Here is a 9,763-nt window from a genome sequence, read left to right as displayed (position 1 = left end):
TTTGCCAGCAAAACTTATTGAAGAGGCTGTCCTTTCTGCACTGTACATTCCTGCCACCTTTATCAAAGATAAGGAGACCATAAGTGCATGGGTTTACCTCTGGGTTTTCTATCCTGTTCCATTGATCTATCTTTCTGTTTTTGTGCCAGTATCATACTGTCTTGATTACTGTAGCTTTGTAGTATAGTCTGAAGTCAGGAAGCCTGATTCCTCCAGCTCTGTTTTTCGTTCTCAAGATTGCTTTGTCTATTCGGGGTCTTTTGTGTTTCCATACAAATTGTGAATGTTTTTGTTCTAGCTCTGTGAAAAATGCCACTGGTAGTTTGGTAGGGATTGCATTGAATCTGTAGATTGCTTTGAGTAGTAGAGTCATTTTCACAATGTTGATTTTCCAATCCAAGAACATGATATATCTCTCCATCTATTTGTATCATCTTTAATTTCTTTCATCAGTGTCTTATAATTTTCTGCATAAAGGTCTTTTGTCTCCTTAGGTAGATTTATTCCTAGTTATTTTATTCTTTTTGTTGCAGTCGTAAATGGGAGTGTTTTCTTGATTTCACTTTCAGATTTTTCATCATTAGTGTATAGGAATGCCAGAGATTTCTTTGCATTATTTTAGTATCCTGCTACTTTACCAAATTCATTGATTAGCTCTAGTAGTTTTCTGGTAGCATCTTTAGGATTCTCTATGTATAGTATCATATCATCTGCAAACAGTGACAGCTTTACTTCTTCTTTTCTTATTTGGATTCCTTTTATTTACTTTTCTTCTCTGATTGCTGTGTCTAAAACTTCCAAAACTATGTTGAATAAGAGTGGTGAGAGTGGGCAACATTGTCTTCTTCCTGATCTTAGAGGAAATGGTTTCAGTTTTTCACCACTGAGGACAATGTTGGCTGCTGGTTAGTCATATATGGCCTTTATTATGTTGAGAAAAATTCCCTCTATGCCTACTTTCTGCAGGGTTTTTATCATAAATGGGTGTTGAATTTTGTCAAAAGCTTTCTCTGCATCTATAGAGATGACCATATGGTTTTCTCCTTCAATTTGTGAATATGGTATATCACATTGATTGATTTGCTTATATTGAAGAATCCTTGCATTCCTGGAATAAACTCTACTTGATCACAGTGTATGATCGTTTTAATGTGCTGTTGGATTCTGTTTGCCAGTATTTTGTTGAGGATTTTTGCATCTATGTTCATCAGTGATATTGGCCTGTAGTTTTCTTTCTTTGTGACATCCTTGTCTGGTTTTGGTATCAGGGTGATGGCGGCCTCATAGAATGGGTTTGGGAGTGTTCCTACCTCTGCTATATTTTGGAAGATTTTGAGAAGCATAGGTGTTAGTTCTTCTCTAAATGTTTGATAGAATTTGCCTGTAAAACCATCTGGTCCTGGGCTTTTGTTTGTTGGAAGATTCTTAATCACAGTTTCAATTTCAGTGCTTGTGATTGGTCTGTTCATATTTTCTATTTCTTCCTGATTCAGTCTTGGCAAGTTGTGCATTTCTAAGTATTTGTCCATTTCTTCCAGATTGTCCATTTTATTGGCATAGGGTTGCTTGTAGTAATCTCTCATGATCTTTTGTATTTCTGCAGTATCAGTTGTTACTTCTCCTTTTTCATTTCTAATTCTATTGATTTGAGTCTTCTCCCTTTTTTTCTTGATGAGTCTGGCTAATGGTTTATCAGTTTTGTTTATCCTCTCAAAGAACCGGCTTTTAGTTTTATTGATCTCTGTTATTGTGTCCTTCATTTCTTTTTCATTTATTTCTGATCTGATTTTTATGATTTCTTTCCTTCTGCTAACTTTGAGATATTTTTGTTCTTCTTTCTCTAATTGCTTTAGGTGCAAGGTTAGGTTGTTTATTCGAGATGTTTCCTGTTTCTTAAGGTAGCATTGTATTGCTATAAACTTTCCTCATAGCTCTGCTTTTGCTGCATCCCATAGGATTTGGGTCGTCGTGTCTCCATTGTCATTTGTTTCTAGGTTTTTTTTTATTTCCTCTTTGATTTCTTCAGTGATCACTTCATTATTAAGTAGTGTATTGTTTAGCCTCCATGTGTTTCTATTTTTTACAGATCTTTTCCTGTAATTGATATCCAGTCTCATAGCGTTGTGGTTGGAAAAGATACTTGATAAAATTTCAATTTTGTTATATTTACCAAGGCTTGATTTGTGACCCAAGATATGATCTATCCTGGAGAATGTTCCATGAGCACTTGAGAAAAATGTCTATTCTGTTGTTTTTGGATGGAATGTCCTCTAAATATAAATTAAGTCCATCTTGTTAAATATATCATTTAAAGCTTGTGTTTCCTTATTTATTTTCATTTTGGATGATCTGTCCATTGGTGAAAGTGGGGTGTTAAAGTCCCTACTGAATGTGTTACTGTCGATTTTCCCTTTTATGGCTGTTAGAATTTGCCTTATGTATTGAGGTGCACCTATATTGGGTGCATAAATATTTACAATTGTTACATCTTCTTCTTGGATCGATCCCTTGATCATTATGTAGTGTCCTACTTTGTCTCTTCTAATAGTCTTTATTTTAAAGTCTATTTTGCCTGATATGAGAATTGCTACTTCAGCTTTCTTTAGGTTTCCATGTGCATTGAATACCTTTTTCCATCCCCTCACTTTCTGTCTGTATGTGTCCCTAGGTCTGAAGTGGGTGTCTTGTAGACAGCATATATATGGGTCTTGTTTTTGTATCCATTCAGCCAGTCTTTGTCTTTTGGTGGGAGCATTTAATCCATTTACATTTAAGGTAATTATCGATATGTATGTTCCTATTCCCATTTTCTTTTTATTTTTGGGTTTTGTACGGTAGGTCATTTTCTTCTCTTGTTTTTCCTGCCTAGAGAAGATACTTTAGCATTTTTTATAAAGCTGATTTGGTGGTGCTGAACTCTCTCAGCTTTTGCTTGTCTGTAAAGCTTTTAATTTCTCCATCAAATCTGAATGAGATCCTTGCTCCATAGAGTAAACTTGGTTGTAGGTTTTTCTCCTTCATCACTTTAAATATGTCCTGCCACTCCCTTCTGGCTTGCAGAGTTTCTGCTGAAAGATCAGCTATTAACCTTATGAGTATTCTCTTGTGTGTTATTTGTTTTTTCTCCATTGTTGTTTTTAATATGTTTTCTTTGTATTTAATTTTTGACAGTTTGATTAATATCTGTCTTGGCGTGTTTCTCCTTGGATTTATCCTGTATGAGACTCTCTGTACTTCCTGGACTTGATTTACTCTTTCCTTTCCCATATTAGGGAAGTTTTCAACTATAATCTCTTCAAATATTTTCTAAGTCCCTTTCTTTTACTCTTATTCTTCTGCAACCCCTATAATTTGAATGTTGGTGCATTTAATGTTGCCCCACAGGTCTCTGAGACTGTTATTTCTTTTCATTCTTTTCTCTTTATTCTGCTCTGCAGTATTTATTTCCACTCTTTTATCTTCCAGGTCACTTAACCGTTCTTCTGCCTCCATTATTCTGCTATTGATGCCTTCTAGAGTATTTTTAATTTCATTTATTGTGTTGTTCATCATTGCTTGTTTCATCCTTAGTTCTTCTAGGTCCTTTTTAAATGTTTCTTGCATTTTGTCTATTCTATTTCCAAGATTTTGGATCGTCTTTAATATCATTATTCTGAATTCTTTTTCAGGTAGACTGCCTATTTCCTCTTCATTTATTAGGTCTGGTGGGTTTTTATCTTGCTCCTTCATCTGCTGTGTGCGTTTCTGTGTTTTCATTTTGCTTATCTTACTGTGTTTGGGGTCTCCTTTTTGTAGACTGGAGGTTCGTAGCTCCTGTTGATTTTAGTGTCTGTCTGCAGTGCCTAATGTTTGTTCAGTGGGTTGTGTAGGCTTCCTGGTGGAGGGGACTGGTGCCTGTGTTCTGGTGGATAAGGCTGGATCTTGTCTTTTTGGTTGGAATGTCCACGTCTGGTGGTGTGTTTTGGAGTGTCTGTGGACTTATTATGATTTTAGGCAACCTGTCTGCTAATGGTGGCATTGTGTTCTTCTCTTACTAGTTGTTTGGCATAGGATGTCCAGCAGTGTAGCTTGCTGGTCGTTGAGTGAAGCTGGGTGCTGGTGTCGAGATGGAGATCTCTGGCAGGTTTTTGCCATTTGATATTACGTGGACCTTGGAGGTCTCTTGTGGACCAGTGTCCTGAAGTGGGCTCTCCCACCTCAGAGGCACAGCACTGACTCCTGGCTGGAGCACCAAGAGACTTTCATCCACATGGCTCAGAATAAAAGGGAGAAAATGTAGAAAGAAAGAAAGAAGATAAACTAAAATAAAATAAAGTAAGGTAAAATAAAGTAAAGATATTAAAATAAAAATAATTATTAAGAAAAAAAATTTAAGTAAGAAAAAGAAAAACAAATGGGCAGATAGAACCCTAGGACACATGGTGAAAGCAAATCTATACAGACAAAATCTCACACAGAAGCATACACATACCCACTCACAAAAATAGGAAAAGGGGAAAAAATAATAAATCTTGCTCTCAAAATCCACCTCCTCAATTTGGGATGATACATTGTCTATTGAGGTATTCCACAGATGCAGGTTACATCAAGTAGATTCTGGAGATTTAATCCGCTGCTCCTGAGGCTGCTGGGAGAGATTTCCCTTTCTCTTCTTTGTTCGCACAGCTCCCGGGGTTCAGTTTTGGATTTGGTGCCGCCTCTGTGTGTAGGTCGCCAGAGGGCGTCTGTTCTTCTCTCAGACAGGAGGGAGTTAAAGGAGCCGCTGATTCAGGGGTTCTGGCTCACTTTGGTCGGGGGGAGGGAGGGGTGAGGAGTGCAGGGCGAGCCTGCGGTGGCAGAGGCCGGCATGACTTTGCACTAGCCTGAGGCGTGCCATGCATTCTCCCGGGGTCATTGTCCCTGGATCCTGGGACCCTGGCAGTGGCGGGCTGCATAGGCTCCCCGGAAGGGAGGTGTGGATAGTGACCTGTGCTCGCCCACAGGCTTCTTGGTGGCACAGCAGCAGCCTCAGAGTCTCATGCCCGTCTCTGAGGTCTGCACTTTTAGCCGCGGCTCGCGCCCATCTCTGGAGCTCCTTTAAGCAGCGCTCTTAATCCCCTCTCCTCATGCACCAGGAAACAAAGAGGGAAGAAAAAGTCTCTTGCCTCTTCAGCAGATCCAGACTTTCTCTCAGACTCCCTCCCGGGTAGCCGTGGTGCACTAACCCCTTCAGGCTGTGTTCACGCTGCCAGTCCTCTCCCTGGGCTCCGACCGAAGCCCTAGCCTCAGCTCCCAGCCCCGCCGGCCCCGGCGGGTGAGCAGACAAGACTCTCCGGCTGGTTAGTGCTGGTCGGTACCAATCCTCTTTGCGGAAATCTCTCCGCTTTGCCCTCTGCACGGAAATCTCTCTGCTTTGCCCTCTGCACCCCTGTTGTTGCACTCTCCTCTGCGGCCCTGAAGCTCCCCACCTCCACCACCCGCAGTCTCTGCCTGCGAAGGGGCTTCTAGTGTGTGGAAACCTTTCCTCCTTCACAGCTCCCTCCCACTGGATCATGTCCCATCTCTATTCTTTTGTCCCTGTTTATTCTTTTTTATTTTGCCCTACCCAGGTATGTGGGGAGTTTATTGCCTTTTGGGAGGTCTGAGGCCTTCTGCCAGCGTTCAGTAGGTGTTCTGTAGGAGTTGTTCCACGTGTAGATGTATTTCTGATGTATCTGTGGGAAGGAAGGTGATCTCCGCGACTTACTCTTCCACCATCTTCCCCCTCTCCCTTCAATTATACTTAAAAAAAAATTAGTGGTTCAGATTTTGAACAATCTAATTCCACTTTCCACTAATCTCTGCTGAATTAATTTACAACTAATCTACGTCCAGAGCTGGGGTTACTCTCACAACTAATTTGCAGCGAATCCAATTTCAAATAGCACTATACCACTTTCATGTGCAGTGCAAGTACCTTAGAGTATTCCCAAATCTCCCCTCCCTTCCCTTATAGCATTGCTGTCATTCATTTCACTTTTCTATATGCTATAATAGTCACACAGTACATGGTCACTAGCATCACTTTAAACTGTATTATATCAATTCAGAGTAAAAAAAGATTCTATTTACATTCATTTATTCCTTCTACATTGCTCTTCATTTCTTTATGTACATCCAAGTTTCTGACCTATATTTTACTTCTTCTTGAATAACTTCTCTCAAATTTTCTTGCAGAGAAAATCTGCTGGCAATTAATTCCCTCAGTTCTTGTTTGTCTGAGAGTCTTCATTTCTCATTTACTTTCAAAGGATAATTTTGCTGGATAGAATTCTAGGTTCATGTTTTTTTTTTCCTCCCAACACACTAAATTATTCACTCCACTCTCTTCTTGTTTGCATGGTTTTGGATGAGAAGTCTGGTGTAATTATTATCTTTGTTCCTCTATAGGTAAGGTATTCTTTCTATCACACTATCCCCCACTTTCTGACGCCTTTCAAGATTTTCTCTTTGTCTTTGGTTTTCTGCATTTTGAGTATGATATGTCTAGCTGTGCATTTGGGGGGTATTTACTTCATTGGATAAGATCTCTGTGCTTCTTGGATCTGTGGTTCAGTGTTTGCTATTAATTTTGGAAAGTTACCAGCTATTAATATTTCAAATATTTCTTCTGCTCCATTTTTTCTTTCTTCTCCTTCTGGTAGTCCAATTAAGCATATTTTATAACTTTTGATATTCTCTCATTGTTCTTGGATACTCTGATTTGCTTTCTTCTCTTTGCATGTTAATCTGTGTTAAGAAAGAAAACAAAATTCAACTGAATAAACTTGAAGATCTAATTTGCATTATTAAGCAATTAATGAATCGAGCAACCTCCCTTCTAATAACTAGGAGGGCACCTTGAAGAGCCATGCAAAATGGGAGGCTATTATGAAAAAGAGGATGGGGCAAATACATCATTAGCAAAAGAAAGGAAGGGGTTATTCTGGGTCAGGATATCTTCTTTTGGAGGGAACAACATGGGTTTTTATTGTGAAGATTGCCTCTTCTTCCTCTGGGGGATAGAGATGGCTCATATGACAGGTTGCCTAATTGGTGCTGACCAGAATATTCCAGACTGGTTGATTAGGATCATATTTCTGGGGAAGGTGGAAACTGCAATTAGATTAGGTATTAAAGCTAGGTTTTGTATCATGGGACTTAACACAAGTGATGCCCTTTTGGGCCTGTGATTTTCTTTGTAATAATTCCCCCAGTTTGATCAGCCTCTGAGCTTAACAAAGAGATGTGGTCAAGATTTAAGGCATTAGCATCACTCTCAGCTACCACTCTGCAGCTTTGTTGATCTTTGATGTGTTATTCATTGGTCATGATATTTTTGCTTAATCCCCATGACATTCACAGATCACAGTCCCAGGTTCATAATCCTTAAATTGGGATTACTCTCTTTGTTTCTTTTTTTGATGTTCCAGACTTAGGGAGATCATTTGTCTGGTGGTTAGTGGCTGTGAACATGCCTTTAAAGCTTTTGAGAGCATATAACATGCCATGGGTCCCAAGACCCATCAAAGAAAGACCCCATTGAAGGAGTCATCCTTTTAAGTCAAGTGGCTTGCTCAATGGTCTTATGTAACTGACTTTCAACTTCCCTAGAAGTGTTGCTCTAGTTAGAGCATGTGGTGTTGGCCACAGCACAGACACCCCCTTGCCCAGCTAAAAGATAATTAAGGGCTATCCCATTATCAAGAACAACCTTAGCCAGAGTGTCTAAGGATCTTTGCTGGGCAACTAATGCTTTAGCAGTGATTCTGCAGTACTTTTAAGAGTTAAGTCAGACAGAGAAAGGCAAATGCTGTATGATATCACTTATATGTGGAATCTAAAAAAATAATAAAACTGGAGGTATAAAATAGGCTCACAGTTATAGAAAATAAACTTGTGGTGACAAAAAGGGAGATGGAAGGGAGGAGGGACAAATTAGGGGCATGAGATCAACAGATACAAACTACTATGTATAAAATAGATAAGCAACAAGGATATACTGTATAGTACAGGGAACTATAGCCATTATCTTGTAATAACCTATAATGCAGTATAATCTGCAAAAATGCTGAATCACTATGCTGAGCACTACAAACTAATATAATATTGTAAATCTACTATACTTAAATAAATAAATAAATGCAATATGTTATATTGGATTTGATTCTTCATTAGAGGAAAAACGCTATAAAGTATAATATTGAGTTAATTGTCAAAATTGCAATATGAGAATATTCACACACATATGTATAACAACATAAATATGTATATATGTGCTATACACATAAAATGATAAAACAAATGTAACAGAATGTTAATAAACTGATTATACTTGTTGAAAAAAAGGGGTTAAAGAGAGGCTTCTGTGTATATTCTCATTTGCATTTACTCCTTTTTTAAAATGTTTTAATTTATTTAGTTTTTAATTTTAATTGGTATATAGTTGATTTACAATGTTGTGTTATTTTCGGGTGTACAGCAAAGTGAATCTGTTATACATATACATATATCCACTCTTTTTTTAGATTCTTTTCCCATATAGGCCATTAAAGATTATTGGGTAGAGTTCCCTGTACTATACAGTAGGTCTTTATTTTATATCTATTTTATATATAGTAGTGTGTATGTGTCAATCCCAATCTTCCAATTTATCCCTCCCCCTCCTTACCCCCAAGTAACTGTAACCGAGTCCAAGCTCACTCTGCTCACCGCATGACAGGCCAATAAATCGGAGATGAGGTGTTGAGACAAGGAATACGACTTTATTCGGAAAGCCGGCAGACCAAGAAGATGGCAGGCTACAATCTCAAAATAATTGGGGGTTTGAATGCCAGTTTCTTTTATAGCATGGAGAGGGGGAGGAGATGAGGAAGTAAAGTAAAAAGGCCATAAGGTTTGCAAATATTCCCTGGAATGGCCAGCCTCAGGGAGGGGATGTGTTAATTTCTTCTTTCTTGCAGCCATCCACAAGTGGACAGGGTCTGGATGTTTCCCTGAACAAAGGCACTTTGGTTTAACATTCAGGCAGAGGGGCAGCCTTCCCTGAGGCAGGCCATTATGTATAGACAGTATCCTTTTAGTGAACAAAAGCAATGGGAAGCAAAGTTTAATGTAAACGAAACAGATTCAACATGTAGTCAGATTTGGCTCTTCCCTGTTACAATTCCCCACTGTCAATGTCCATTCCACAATCTTGTGGGAAAAAGGATGAGACCATTCTAATTGCTTTGTTAGATGGATCTTTCTGGGAGTGTCTGCCATTGGTGCCAGTGTTCCAAACCTTGTTTCTTTTGTTCCTCTCTGGAAAGTGTCTCCTTTACACCTGTAGACTTAAAAATATATTCACAACCTAAAAGTTGAGAGTTATGATTTATTCGGTGGGAATTTTGAGGGCTTCAAGCCTTGGAAGCAGAATCTCAAGTTAAGGAATTTAGCCCTTTCCTTGTATGGGAAGATGTAAGGGTCTGGACTCACTGAAATCACTCTCTTGATATGCACCTCAGCTATCTGGGCCTGTATCCTGTATTCTCATATCCTCAGTTTTCTCAGGGCTCACCGGCTCATGTTGGAGGGCTATGTGGAGGAAATAATTCCATTTCTCAGATACTCTCCTCTTAGTCAGGATTTTGACCAATATTTGGGAGATATTTCATGATCAAATTTTGTCCCTCAGCACTGGGAGCCTTATCCCAGGATCAGGCGAAAATTTATGATATGCCAATCCAGGAGCTAGTTTTGGATTAGGCCCTATGGATAATTAAAG

The sequence above is a fragment of the Leucopleurus acutus genome (assembly GCF_964270905.1).
Source record: "Leucopleurus acutus genome assembly, chromosome: X".
In the NCBI taxonomy this organism is placed as follows: domain Eukaryota; kingdom Metazoa; phylum Chordata; class Mammalia; order Artiodactyla; family Delphinidae; genus Leucopleurus; species Leucopleurus acutus.
This window is presented reverse-complemented; position numbering follows the sequence as displayed.